We start from the raw sequence: 14,143 nt of genomic DNA, 5'->3' as shown, positions 1-14,143 counted from the left end.
TTTTGGACGCGTTTCCCCTCAGGTACGCGGGGCGTACCCAAGGTTACGCCCGACGTAATGTATTCAGACCCAAACCCTAAATTCCTTTGATGGGGCTATATAAGGAACATGTGGCTGGTCTTTTCAGCCACCATCCCTCAAAGTGAAACCCTAAAAAGAGTGTACCCTCGTTCCTAGGCCATTGTGTGTGTATTCTAAGCTTGGTGGTGCCATTTCAAGGTTGCATAGAAGAAGAAGAGCTTGTTGGAGAGGCTAGAAGTGGTGCTCAAGTGTAGATCTGAACTTTGCAAGGGCTAAAGCTTCATTTCCAGGTATAAAGTTCGGATCTTGTCACTTGGTTCGTGTTGTATGCTTAAAAGGTCATTTTCTAGGGTTTAAGTCCCAAAGGTGGAGACTTTTGTGCAAATGGCCTCCATAAGCTTAGATACTTCATATTTCTGATCTATTGGAGTTGTAGACTCATAAAAATGGCATCTTGGACGTGGGGATTTCACCATGCATGAGATCTAGGTCCTTGAGTTTGAATAAAAGGTTGTATTGTGATGTTGGAGCCTTTACAGTCGTGCCAAGGCTTAAAGGTCTCGACTTTATGGATTAAGACACATTAGAAGAGTCGCATCTAGAAGTGGAAGTAATGGCTTAACCGATTAAGACAAGAAATGGAGAGTGGCTGATTCTGGGGGTTACGCTGGGCGTAACTCCCAGTACGCGCAGCGTACTGGGTGGAGACCCCGATCAGGGAGGGGTTGGTGACGTACGCCCCGCGTACATCTAGAGTACGCCCCGCGTACTCTCAGGGTTTGACTTTGGTTGACTTTTAGGGTTTTGGTCAACTTGAGGACTTTAGGTCAAGGAAGGGTAAAATGGTCTTTTACCCTCTGAGGAATGATGATAAAGAGTAAAGTTCTAAGTGGTGGAAGTCCTTGTGTAACATATGATATTTTTATGTTTAGGTGAGGTTGAGCCATCGTTCGGGGTCGGTGTTAGCAAGGACTCGAGATCTTAGACTTTCCACGAGGTGAGTCTTCTCAATATACTACACCCGGAAGGGTTTGACTGTGTGACCGGAAGGTCGGATTTGGCATGAGATATATGTGTTGTGTGTGATAAGTTAATAGTTATATGTGCCATGTATGATATGCTTGATATGGGCCGGAAGGCATTATGTATGGCCCGGAAGGAGAATATGTTATTGCCGGAAGGCGTTGTAATGTGGACCGTAAGGTTGGCATGGGTAGGACCGGAAAGTTTACCCAGTCGGGACGGAAGTCCCCTGAGACACAGCGTCCGGAAGGTCAGGGCCTGGAAAGGCGTATGTGCGTAGGTTGTATTTTGGGGAACTCACTAGGCATTTATGCTTACAGTTGTTGTGTTACGTGTTTCAGGTACCAGCGAGGACCGTGGGAAGGCGCCGACGTGATCTGTACACACTGATAGGGAATTTATGATCTTGGGATTTGTATGACTTGTTCTATGACATGATACATTGGATTTTTATGCTTTATTTTGGATGGAAATACAATCTTAAGAAATGAAAATTTTGTTTTAAAATTTACGTTGTTACAGATCTCCTTGGATTCACGTAAAGTTTGCTACTTTACGTGATTTATGGCTTGTACAAGAGTAGATCTATGGATTTGAGACCCTGCATGGCTTGGAAAGCCTCTATATGGGTTAAGAGCTAGTGGTACTCGGCGAGTCACATGGGTGTACTCGGCGAGTTGCATGAAGATGGGCAGCAACTCGACGAGTTGGAAGAACAACTCGGCGAGTTGGTTGAAGATAGCCTTGGACTCGGCGAGTCTGTTCTTGGGCTCAGCGACTCTGGTCGCGAGGTCCTAACCTTTTCTGGTTGAACTATGAATCGGTGAGTCAAGGGATGACTCAGTGAGTTGAGTACGGTTAGACTCAGAGTTGGGGGACTCGGCGAGTCTTGGGGCGACTCAGCGAGTTGAGTCATGTTATGGGAGTTTCAGGGTATGGGAACTCGATGAGTCAGTGGGTTGACTCGGCGAGTAGAGTCAGTCAGGAGGGTTGACTTTGACTGAGGACTTTGACTTTGACCAAGAGTTGACCAGTTGACTTCTAGGGGTATTTTGGTAATTATGGGTATTTATTGACTTCAGTCTTTTGGTATTGATCAGTGGTGGAGTTCGTGTCGGAGGTTGGAGCAGCGTGATCTTATCCTTTTCAGTCAGCAGTTGCGAGGTGAGTTATCCTCACTATATCAACAGGGTCTAAGGCACCAAGGCCGACCCTTTATCGGATTGCAATCCGGGTATCGTTGTTATGTTGTTGCTTTACTATGTTTTCATCCTGGTAGTTAGGATGGTATATGTTAGATACTTGGTTAAGGTCGGTATCCTGGTATATAGGATGATGCTATGCTAGTGACCGGTTAGGTCGGTATTATGTTTAGAGTATGTTATGTTATGTGATCTGCTAGATCGGTTGATTGGATGTGAATTGTTATATGACTGTATGTTTATGTGCACATGGTTGTTGGACTGGGGTTGGGTTGAGGCGGGTCCTGCTTTGTGCTGTAGGCCAACATACCCAGGGCGGACCGGTTAATCCGAAGGCCCAGCGAGCGGTCCGGATAGGCTGTAGGCCCCACGAGGGCGGACCAGACGTGCCGAGGCTCGGGGAGTGGATCAGGCCGACTGAAGGCCCGGTGCGGGCGGACCAGTCATACTGTAGACTCGGAGAGTGGACCAGGTGGGTTGAAGGCCCGGTGCGGGCAGACCAACCACACTGCAGACTCGATGGATATGGCTAGACTCGGAGGGTGTACCAGGTGGACTGAAGGCCCGGTGCGGCGGACCAGTCACACAGAAGACCCGAAGTGCATGGCAGTTCTGTTCTGTATGATATGTTATGTGTATGGCATATGCGGTTGGTATTTTGGGGGTATCTCACTAAGCTTTTGGGCTTACAGTTGTGGTTTAAATGTTTTAGGTACTTCAGGAGACCGTGGCAAGGCAAAGACATGATCGTTCCGCTCCTCAGGTTTTATGTGTTTACGGTGTGGTTTCTGGGAAATACTCTGATAATAAATGTATTGAAAACCTTTTTGTATTAACTTTATGAAATTGGGTTGTTTTGAAAATTTTAAATTGGTTGGAATTTTTAGAGTGTTACAGATTCATTGATCCATTCAGAATTTCTACCTGATTTTATAGGGTTGCTTATCAGTTGGATCTCCCTAATGAGCTCATTTAGATCCATAACACCTTCTATGTGTCTCAGCTCCGGAAGTGTGTAGTAGATGAGGCTGCAATTATTTAATTGGATGATATTCAGGTGGATAAGATCCTAAACTATGTTGAGAAGCCCATCACAGTTTTGGATAGGAAAACTAAAACTCTTCGTAACAAGGTGGTGAAGCTGGTGAAGGTGCAATGGCAGCACCGGAGGGGCTCCGAATGGACCTGGGAGCCGGAAGATGAGATGAGAGAGCATTATACATATTTATTCGCATCAGCCGACTTCGAGGATGAAGTCCAATTCAAGTGGGGGAGATTTGTAACAGTCGGAATTCAGGTAATTACCTTTCTCTCCCTTAGAATGAGTTTTCTTTGCAAATGGGTCCATACGTACACTGGGCGTACATAGGTGTACACTTAGCGTACCGGGGGAAAGCTGATCGTGGGCATGCACCACATATGCGAGGCGTACCAAGCAGTACGTTGGGCATACGTGGCTCGAGTCTAAAACCCTAATTTTAGGGCAAGACCCTTATTTAAATGTTGTTTAACCATTTGGACCTTACCCTAACCAGCCTCCATTACTTTCAAGCGTCCCGAAAACCCTAAATCCTTTGTAAGCAACTCTTGAGCTTGAAAGTGCCTCAAATACCTCATTTTTGGTGTGTTAGTGATGTGCACAAAAGTACTCACTAATTTTAATATTTATAACCTAACAAACTTAACTAACTATGCACTTATAGGCAGTGTACCTAGTCAGATTACAGTATAGCGTGGGTAAGTCGGGTGTCGATCACAGGGAACGGTGTTCTAATTAATTTACTTACTATTAAATTAACCTAATTTATTAACAAGTTTAATAAGGGGTTTTATCTGGTTTTACAATATCAGATGAACTTAATTCAAATTCAATAAATAAAAACATACTCTTGTTTAGTTTTGAATCCACTTCTCCCTTATGGCTAGCTAATGATTACGGATTATTAAGTTGGGTTTTTAGTTGTATTAGTAATTTAGTTCTATCTTACCAATAGTTAACTAATTCATGTCAAACCATGTATGTTCACACATAATTAAACACAAAACTAATTATGAATGTAAATATGCTATGTAAGATTTGTTGTATAAACGCAATTATGGTCACAATACACGTTCTCTAGCACAACTAAGCTTTACTTATTCTAATTACTAACTAAGATTAGTCAATCCTAGCTCTAACGATTCAATGTTCACTAAATTATTAGGTAAACAGGTTCATGCAGTTTAATGGTCACCAAGCTACACAGAACATGCAATCAAGCAATTAGATAAACAAATAATAGCATGCTAGGTTATACAAATCAAACACAAGCAATTTTTTTTACCAACTAAACTCAATCCATAAGCATATAACTATTCATAAGTTCAAAGCTTCATCTGGCTAAACAAGAGTAGCTAGATTCAGCTGCTCATCATAGCAACTAAACCAAAACAGCTAAAACTAATGAAAGACATGTTCTTATTTAACTAAAAAATAAACCTTTACTTCTTTTGGTGTTAAAAACCCTCTTCCAGAACCTTTCTTTTCGTAATAATCAGGAGGACTTATATAATCCTCAAAAACCCGCGCCACGTCGTGGCCAGAGGTGCCACGTCGTGGGCTTCAAGCAATCCGTATCCTTCAAGGAAATCCTCCGCGTCGTGATGTTTATCTTCTGGAACACCCGTGCCACGTCGTGGGCTTCATTGCCACGTCGTGAACTGAGTGTTTATCGTGAATTTATTCTTTTCTTGTCTTTCAAGCCTCCCATGTTCCACATTTTGGCATTTTTGGTCCCTCTCTGCGAAAATCCTTTATATTGACTGAAAATAACAATTGAAAGTCATAAGTATCATTATTCTAAACATATTACCACTTTATTAATAAAAATGTACTTAAATATTGCCTAAAAATAAGTATAAATATGGCAATATCAAAATACCCCACACTTAGGCATTGCTTGCCCTCAAGCAAATTTAAACTTAATTCTTAATTACTAACACCACACAGAACAATCTGACTCTAGTTCAGCCATTATGACAAGACCTCAACGCATGCTTTTGTGTCTAAAATTTTCCTAAAGTACCCCCCATACTTTAAATACTCACAATCTTCATAAACACTCGCCCACTTTTTCCGAACAATGCTCATTTTATGCAAACCTCCTTATCCTCAAGGTATTTTTAGTTGAGCAACCTAAGCATACATAATCTAGAATTACAATTATCGATACCACTATGGAGCTCTTTTGGAATTCTTCATTTCTTTGACATTTGATCTCTTTGAATTCACCACCTTATTTGATTTAATTTCTGGTATCTTCAACTTTTGAATTTCTTGGAATTTTGATCTTTTGATCTTCACTTTATTTGCTCCAAAATTCTTCACACTTTACTCGTAATTCTTTTTTTTTTAACATGTACCTCACTTTTTTCACTCAAAACCTACATGCTTAAGCAGAGGCGCTCAACCTCAACCTTTATCGGTTAATGATAATAATTTTCCTGGATACATTTCAGGTTTAGGCTGCTAAACATATTACATCCCTCAAACCAAGCGGGGTTGTGTTTTTGTTCAATGATTTCACTAAAATAAAGGAGGCCACAAATGCACTATAACGTGTATTGGCTCAACTAAACATTTGAACTTTCATCGGATCATCCCACATAATACTAGTAATTATAGCTCAAATTATTACTAGATTCAATTATTCAAAATTTTCAAAATTTTTCAATTTTTATTGTCAAATTCTATGATTTTCTAGCAACTTACTTTTTCTACCCCTACCCCACACTTATTTCATACAATGCCCTCATTGTATTCATAAAAATAAATCAAAATTAAAGAAAAGGGAGAAAAAGGAACAGACTCCCCTGGGATAGTGGCGTGAGCATCTCCAAAAGTGTGGAAAACGTGCAATTGGACTTCCAAAAATAGAAACTTGGTGTAGAACTGGTTGAATACGTAAATAAACCACGAACATGACTCGAAACTTCAATTCCTCAAAGTGGGTATTTGTAAGGAAAAATGTGACAATGATAAACTGGGTCACGTCGTGATAGGTAATTGGCCACGTCGTGATATGAGTTGAAACCGCGAACACCAAAATGCTGAATTTCGTCAAACTGCAAGAGTGCCACGATGTGGCGCAAGGATTCCACATCGTGGAAACTGGGCATCAACAGAAAATGGCTTATTTGTTTTATTTAGTTTAGCAACTTTGACCAATGGTTAACTGGTTTCAGTCGCTTCTATGCAAATATATTTCCCAACTATAACATCTCTCCTAATATACCCCACACTTATCTTGAATTGTGGGTTCCAACTCACGACTCTAAGCTTCCTTGACTGGAAAAACACGACTCGAAAGTTAACCTTTTAAGCTCCTTAGAATTCCAATGCTAATCTGAAAAAAAAATGGACAACCCAAAAAAAATAAAAAGTAACATCATAGTTTAATATTGTTTTACATCACACACCAAATTCAACATAAAAAAAAACTACTCAAAAGAAATAAAATCAATCATCATCTTGATCTTGTGCTCCACTTAGCCCTGCCCCATCATTTTGCGGACGCCATAGCTCCTCCCATGTCGGAAAATAGGGATACTGTGGTGGCATAGAAGGTGGTCGGGTCACACCCAAATGCGAATAAATACCCTCAGTAAGCTGGGTATGGTAAATGGCATGCCCCCGTAGATTATCCAAATACGTTCCTACCCGACTCTGAAAAGGGTCAGTGGGCACTCCCTACACATACTGCGAAGCAGCACGCTCTCGCTCGATTTCACCTCTAGCCCGCACATTCCGAATCTGCGGTCTGGCTGGTGGTTGCTATCCCGGCTGCACCTCCTCATGCTCGTAATCTATCGGCGGTATAACAAAACAACCCCCGATATTCACCACCGCCCGCATAACACCCAAGACTTGAATGGTCAAGTCTGTGTCCGGGAATCGAGTAAGATTCCTCACAAAGTCATGGGTCAAAATATGATATGACCTAGCCAGGTGAGTAACCAAATGCCCCCCAGTAATCGGGCTCCCAGGCCTAGAATTGGCCGCTTTCTTCCCCATAAACCTCGCCAACATATAAGGTAAATCACAGCAAACTCCCGGGGTAAGAGGATTCCATAAATAAAACAGATTCTGAATGGGGACCTTATCACCATGATGCTTGTGATTTATTGAAAAAGTGATAAGGCGGTGCAAAAATCGGAAAACAGGATTCCGTATTTGTGACTCACTCGAGTCACAAGTGTTGTACTCATGGTTAGAAATGCCCCGCCAGAACTGCACATCCAAAGTACCCAGAGCAAAATCCCGCACACATCCAAGCAAGAACGGAATGAAAAACGAAGATTGCGTCTCCACTTCTGTATAGAGCCCCATACGCCAAGCAAATTCCCGAAGACTACACTCTCGATATACACCGCCCAAACGAAACACAAGTGCCCGGTTGTATGTGAAATCAAGAGTGCATTCCTCGAAGCATACGGTAGAGAAAAACTCTACCGATAATTCCCGGTACACGGGTTCTTGAATGGCGAATAAATTCCTCCACCTATGACAAGTGAACGAAAATTGGTCCCCTTCGTATGTTTTCGACCAATAGCGTGTCAACTCTGCAATCATTCCCACTCCACCAAGCCATCCCCAATCAATAATTGGGGCTATTGCAAACTCCCTATTATATAACCATCCAAGCCGATTCTCGTAGGTAGTTAGCAACGGTCGGGGAATGTTTTGAGGAAACTGGTATAAGGGATGTATGCTTGCTACATCTATCGGGTTTTCCTCCTGTGGAACAGCTCGTCGTGGTCCCATTTCTGCATACAAAAACAAACCAAAGCAGCAAACAACCAACACATTAAAACAATTTAAACCTGTTTCACAGAAGTCACGACGTGGCCAGGCTACGCCATGTCGTGGGCCGCGATCGGTCACAGTTTCTAGATCGGTCTATGTGCATGCCGTTTCTACTAAAATTAATGCTTGGGGTTTGTTCCTATAGACATTTAAGGGATATTTAACCTAAAATCAACCACTATATTCAACCAATTTCGTAAATCATATCAACCCTAACCATGAAAACTTGAAATTGGAAGAACTAACTACAAAATAATGAGTAAAACACATACCAAGTGGATTAATTGGCAAGATGTTGCAAGGAAATTGGAAGTAGATTAAGAAATTGGCTGTGGGGTTATGATGTTCCCGTTCGTGCGGCAGTCTCCAAATGGGGAGTGAGAATTATCGGTCAAAGGGTTTTAAGAAATTGGTCCCCCCTGATTTTTAAAGGCCACGACGTGGCTAGCTATGCCCACGTCGTGGAAACTGCCAATTGCAACATTTTTAATGGACTCTAACATATTAACTAATTACTATGCATATCATTCATTATTTAAAGTTCCCTACAGCTAATTCTTTACCAATTATCAGTTTTTAGATGATGAATTGATGTTTTTCCTAAATAAAAGCTAAAAGAAAAGAAAGAAAAGAGAATTTTTTTTTTTAAGGAAAATGCAAACCAAACTCGGGTTGCCTCCCGAGAAGCGCTTCTTTTTTCTTGGAGTCTTGAGCTGGACTCCGTGCCTCCTACGTTGAATCTTCAGAAGAGTCTCCCACCAGAATATTTTGTTCCTTGAATCACCGTTTGTACGCTTGAACTCTCCTTTTATACGCCTTCTTTGAATTTTCCTTTTTAGCTTTTCCATCTTCTTCAAGCTTGCGTTTTGTGCCCTTCGTTTGTTCCTTGCATTCCATAGCATTCTCCTCCTCTTTCACCACTGGCTTTGTTACTCTTGAAGTGACTTCCTCTTCATCACTTGTCATTTCCTCGTCCTCTTTGCTTACCCAAGAAGGCGGGCTCTTGTAAGCTATGACTTCAATCAAATACAGAACAGATGCCCTTGGTTTTGTCCTCTTGACTTTATGAACTGCCTTTATCTCTTCTTCCATAAGCTTTTCCAGTTCTTCTAGTTCATTCTCTTCATTAATTGTGAACACCTCTTCTTTATCTTCTTGAAAGTCATCTTTTATCCCAAAGACTTCTTGTTCATCCCCAACCCTCAAAGTGAGCTTGGACTTGCGGATATCAACTAGGGCTCCAGCAGTGTTAAGCAATGGCCGGCCAAGGATTATTGGAACATTCGGATCTTCTTTCATGTCCAAGACTACAAAGTCTATTGGAAAAACAAATTTTCCAATTTTCACCAAAATATCCTCCACGATGCCGCGCGGTTGTGTCACCGAACGATTCGCCATGTGAATCTTCATTTTTGTAGCCTTCATCTTCTGAATCTCCAATTTTTGATAAAATGAAAAAGGCATTAAATTAATGCTAGCCCCAGAATCGGCTAAAGCATTAACCTTCATTTTATTCCCAAACTCACATGGAAGAGTGAGGCGTCCAGGATCCCCCATTTTTTCTGGTGTTTCTCCCAACACAGCTTTTGAAGTTTGTTCACTTAGAATCACTGTAGACTGCTTCTTTAATTGCCTTCGCGTATCTATCAAGTCTTGCAGTAATTTCTGGTTCTCGGGAGCTTTGGATAAGGACTCGACAAAGGGGGTATTAATTGGGATCCCTTTCACATGCTTTACGAACTCCAAATGTTCCTTCTCCAGTTGACTGAGGGTAGCTCGGGTGGGAAATGGCAGAGGTGGATGATAAGCTGGAATGGGTTCAAAGGACTTTTGATCATACTTGCGCCACGTCGTGGCCAGCCTGGTTCAACACTTTCTCCATTTTCGATCCTTGATTTCTTGAGCTGTTGCGGTTCTTCTTCCAATCCCTCCAAGAACTCAGATATTGCATCTTCTTCAGTATCGATGGTCATTACGTGAGATTGGGTCTTTACTTCGGGATTCTTCGGGGACAATTTTTCATGAACTAGAGCGGCTAGTTGACCAAATTGTACTTCAAGGTTATGGATGGAGGCTTGCTGGTTCTTTATCAATGTTTGTTATTCCATGATAGCGGAATCAGTGGCATCGTGTCTCTTTTCCGAAGCCTCCATAAACTTCATCAAAATGGTCTCTAGGTCGGGTTTCTTCTCGGCCGGTGACTGCTCCTTTTGATATAGGCCTCGACCTGTCTGCCTATATTTCTCTTCTTTTTGCCTCTTATACTCTTCATATGGCAGCCACTCCTTCTTCGGTTTCCTCCAGTCCTCATCAAATTTATCCCCACTAGAGTAGCACACTTGAGCTTTTCTGTTCCCAAATTCATCTACATTGCAGTCCTTGGTCAAGTGTGGACCACTGCATCTCTCGCACCCTACTCTTATGGCATGTATCGACTGGTCCATTTGTGTTATCCTGCGATCCATGTTATTCAGCATGGCCATGACAGCTGCAATTTCTTCAGTTTGGTCCCCTCCACCGCCTCTGATTCCATCTTGCCTAGGGTTGTGGTATTCGCGAGAGTGTATTGCAAATTCTTCAATTAACTCCTTAACCTCCCTTGGATTTTTCTTTGTCAACGGTCCTTGAGAATCAAGGAGTTGTCTTGTCATCACATTGACCCCATCATAAAAGATTGACATCTCTTGCTGCACATTTAGGTCATGTTGAGGGCAATTTCTGAGCAAGCCCTTGTACCGCTCCCATGCTTCGTGTAGTGACTCCCCCGGTTGTTGCTCAAAGTTGGCTATTGCCTTCTTGAGTTTGGCTATCTTGGATGGCGGGCAAAACTGGTCTAGGAATTGCTCACACATTTGAGCCCAAGTGATGATTGTACCCGGTGGGAGTGCTTTCAACCACTCCTTAGCGGCTCCTTTGAAAGTGATGGGAAGCATCCTGAGCAAGACTGTGTTTCTGTTGACATTTGGGACATTGAAGTAATCCGCAATGTCATTGACTTCATCTAGATGCTTAAAAGCATCCTCATGATCTTTCCCGAAAAATGGGATGTCCTTCAGTGCTGTCAATATGTGTCCCTTCAGCTCGAATGTGGCAGTGGCAGATATTGCGGGTTGGACTAAACCGGGACCCATATCTTCTCGGATCCGCTTCTTGTAAGCTCCCATGGACAATTCTTCAATCGCTGTCATCTCGTTCCTTGGCTCGTTCTCGGTTTCGCTTGTGTGTTCTTCAAATTCTGGCTCGGTATCGCTTTCGGACTCGGTCTGGACGGGTGTATGTTCCAAATGCTCAAGATTGCTCTTGTGCTTCGCTGATGAACTTGACTCTCCTGTCTTCTTTCCCGACTTCCTAGAAAAAGCTGACTTCAGTTCTTTCAAGGGCGTTTTTTCTTGTGAAGTGCAGACTCGGGGTCTTCCAGTGGTGGCACCAAGTGTGTGTTTGAGCTTCTGGTCATGAACTCCTGCAACTTGCTAAACTAAAAAAAAACGTAAAACTGTACTAAAATAAGAAAAACTAACTTCAAACCAAAAAAATCTAGTTTTGTAACTGTCCACGTCGTGGCCAGAGTGATGCCACGTCGTGGACTCTGTGAATAATAGAAAAAATTATTTTGCTGAAAAATTAACTTTTTGTGGGTTTTTACTCCACAAGAAGGATCGATCAATTTAATGCAAATAAATAAGCTAAAAACTAAGCCGTTCCACGGCAACGGCGCCAAAAACTTGATGTGCACAAAAGTACTCACTAATTTTAATATTTATAACCTAACAAACTTAACTAACTATGCACTTATAGGCAGTGTACCTAGTCAGATTACAGTATAGCGTGGGTAAGTCGAGTGTCGATCACAGGGAACGGTGTTCTAATTAATTTACTTACTATTAAATTAACCTAATTTATTAACAAGTTTAATAAGGGGTTTTATCTGGTTTTACAAGATCAGATGAACTTAATTCAAATTCAATAAATAAAAACACACTCTTGTTTAGTTTTGAATCCACTTCTCCCTTATGGCTAGCTAATGATTACGGATTATTAAGTTGGGTTTTTAGTTGTATTAGTAATTTAGTTCTATCTTACCAATAATTAACTAATTCATGTCAAACCATGTATGTTCACACATAATTAAACACAGAACTAATTATGAATGTAAATATGCTATGTAAGATTTGTTGTATAAACGCAATTATGGTCACAATACACGTTCTCTAGCACAGCTAAGCTTTATTTATTCTAATTACTAACTAAGATTAGTCAATCCTAGCTCTAACGATTCAATGTTCACTAAATTATTAGGTAAACAGGTTCATACAGTTTAATGGTCACCAAGCTACACAGAACATGCAATCAAGCAATTAGATAAACAAATAATAGCATGCTAGGTTATACAAATCAAACACAAGCAATTTTTTTTACCAACTAAACTCAATCCATAAGCATATAACTATTCATAAGTTCAAAGCTTCATCTGGCTAAACAAGAGTAGCTAGATTCAGCTGCTCATCATAGCAACTAAACCAAAACAGCTAAAACTAATGAAAGACATGTTCTTATTTAACTAAAACATAAACCTTTACTTCTTTTGGTGTTAAAAACCCTCTTCTAGAACCTTTCTTTCATTTTTAATCGTCTCCTGGAACTCTTTTCTTCTGCCAAAAGCTCTCCCTTTCGTAATAATCAGGAGGACTTATATAATCCTCAAAAACCCGCGCCACGTCGTGGCCAGAGGTGCCACGTCGTGGGCTTCAAGCAATCCGTATCCTTCAAGGAAATCCTCCGCGTCGCGATGTTTATCTTCTGGAACACCCATGCCACGTCGTGGGCTTCATTTCCACGTCGTGAACTGAGTGTTTATCGTGAATTTATTCTTTTCTTGTCTTTCAAGCCTCCCATGTTCCACATTTTGGCATTTTTGGTCCCTCTCTTCAAAAATCCTTTATATTGACTGAAAATAACAATTGAAAGTCATAAGTATCATTATTCTAAACATATTACCACTTTATTAATAAAAATGTACTTTAATATTGCCTAAAAATAAGTATAAATATGACAATATCAGTTAGCAAAAAGAAGGAAGTGGAAGCAAGCTTTGAATGTGGGAAAGGCTTTTAAATCTTGCATTTGGAGCAGCTTGGGAAGTTTATGGAGGTAAAAGCAAAAAGTTTCCAACTTTATGCCTTAGGACTCTTAAAATGTTTAAGATCTGAAATTTAAGCGAAAAGGCTGCATGCATTAAGAACTTAATGGAGTGGGATGCAAGTCAGTGTGTACGTTGGGCGTACTTTATTGTACGCTGCGTGTACAACCCCTAAACCGAATACGCTAAGCGTACTGAAGAGGTATTTTAGGCGTACGCTCTCAGAGAGCTTTGGGCCTCCGGCGGGCTTCAAAACTTTGGGCCCTATTTGTTTTGGGCCTGAACTTGCTGGTTTTATGGGCCTGAATTTATGATTGGGTATATTAGGTCTTGTGGCCCAATATAGAATTGGACTTTGATGCTAGGCCCATTAGTGAAGGAAATACTTTTGGGCCATCATGGAGGGACTTGGACTTAGGATTCTGGGCTCTTTGACTAGGTTGAGTTATAATCCTAATTAGGGTTTATTGTATCTTTGTTCATTATACCAATGGGTCGAAGGCACCAATGCAACCCATTACTTGATATGAGATTTGAATAGTTGAATATGCAATTGTTTTTATTTGGTATGTATTGACTTACGTGAATACCATGGGGGATCCCATGACACCTGGTAATACCATGGGGGAGCCCATGACCCTTAGATGTAAGACCATGAGGGTAGCCCATGGCATTCCAGATGAAGACCATGGAGGGAGTCCATGGCAAACATATGTATATATGTGCATGGAATTATATGGTTATACGTTTTGTGTATTTTGGGAAACTCACTAAGCATGTGCTTACAATTTTGTTGGGTGTTTTAGGTACTTCTGGTTCTAAGGGCAAGGGCCCGACTTGATGGCGCAACATACACTCTCCAGTATTTCTGCACTTACTATTTTGGATACTTTGATCTTTTGGACAATGAGTTTA

At 41.3% G+C, this 14,143-nt stretch overlaps 1 non-coding gene across 1 annotated transcript; it reads left to right on the top strand.

Annotated features, from left to right (window-relative positions):
• Positions 1-10,788: 10,788 nt before the first annotated feature.
• Positions 10,789-10,895, top strand: LOC111916525 (small nucleolar RNA R71). The gene has a single exon (XR_002858551.2). It is a non-coding gene; the product is annotated as a small nucleolar RNA R71 (small nucleolar RNA).
• The last annotated feature ends 3,248 nt before the right edge of the window (positions 10,896-14,143 follow it).

Source organism: Lactuca sativa, chromosome 5 (genome assembly GCF_002870075.4).
Source record: "Lactuca sativa cultivar Salinas chromosome 5, Lsat_Salinas_v11, whole genome shotgun sequence".
In the NCBI taxonomy this organism is placed as follows: Eukaryota; Viridiplantae; Streptophyta; class Magnoliopsida; order Asterales; family Asteraceae; genus Lactuca; species Lactuca sativa.
Note: the sequence above shows the minus strand (reverse complement) of the source record. Positions and strands in the feature narration are given on the sequence as shown.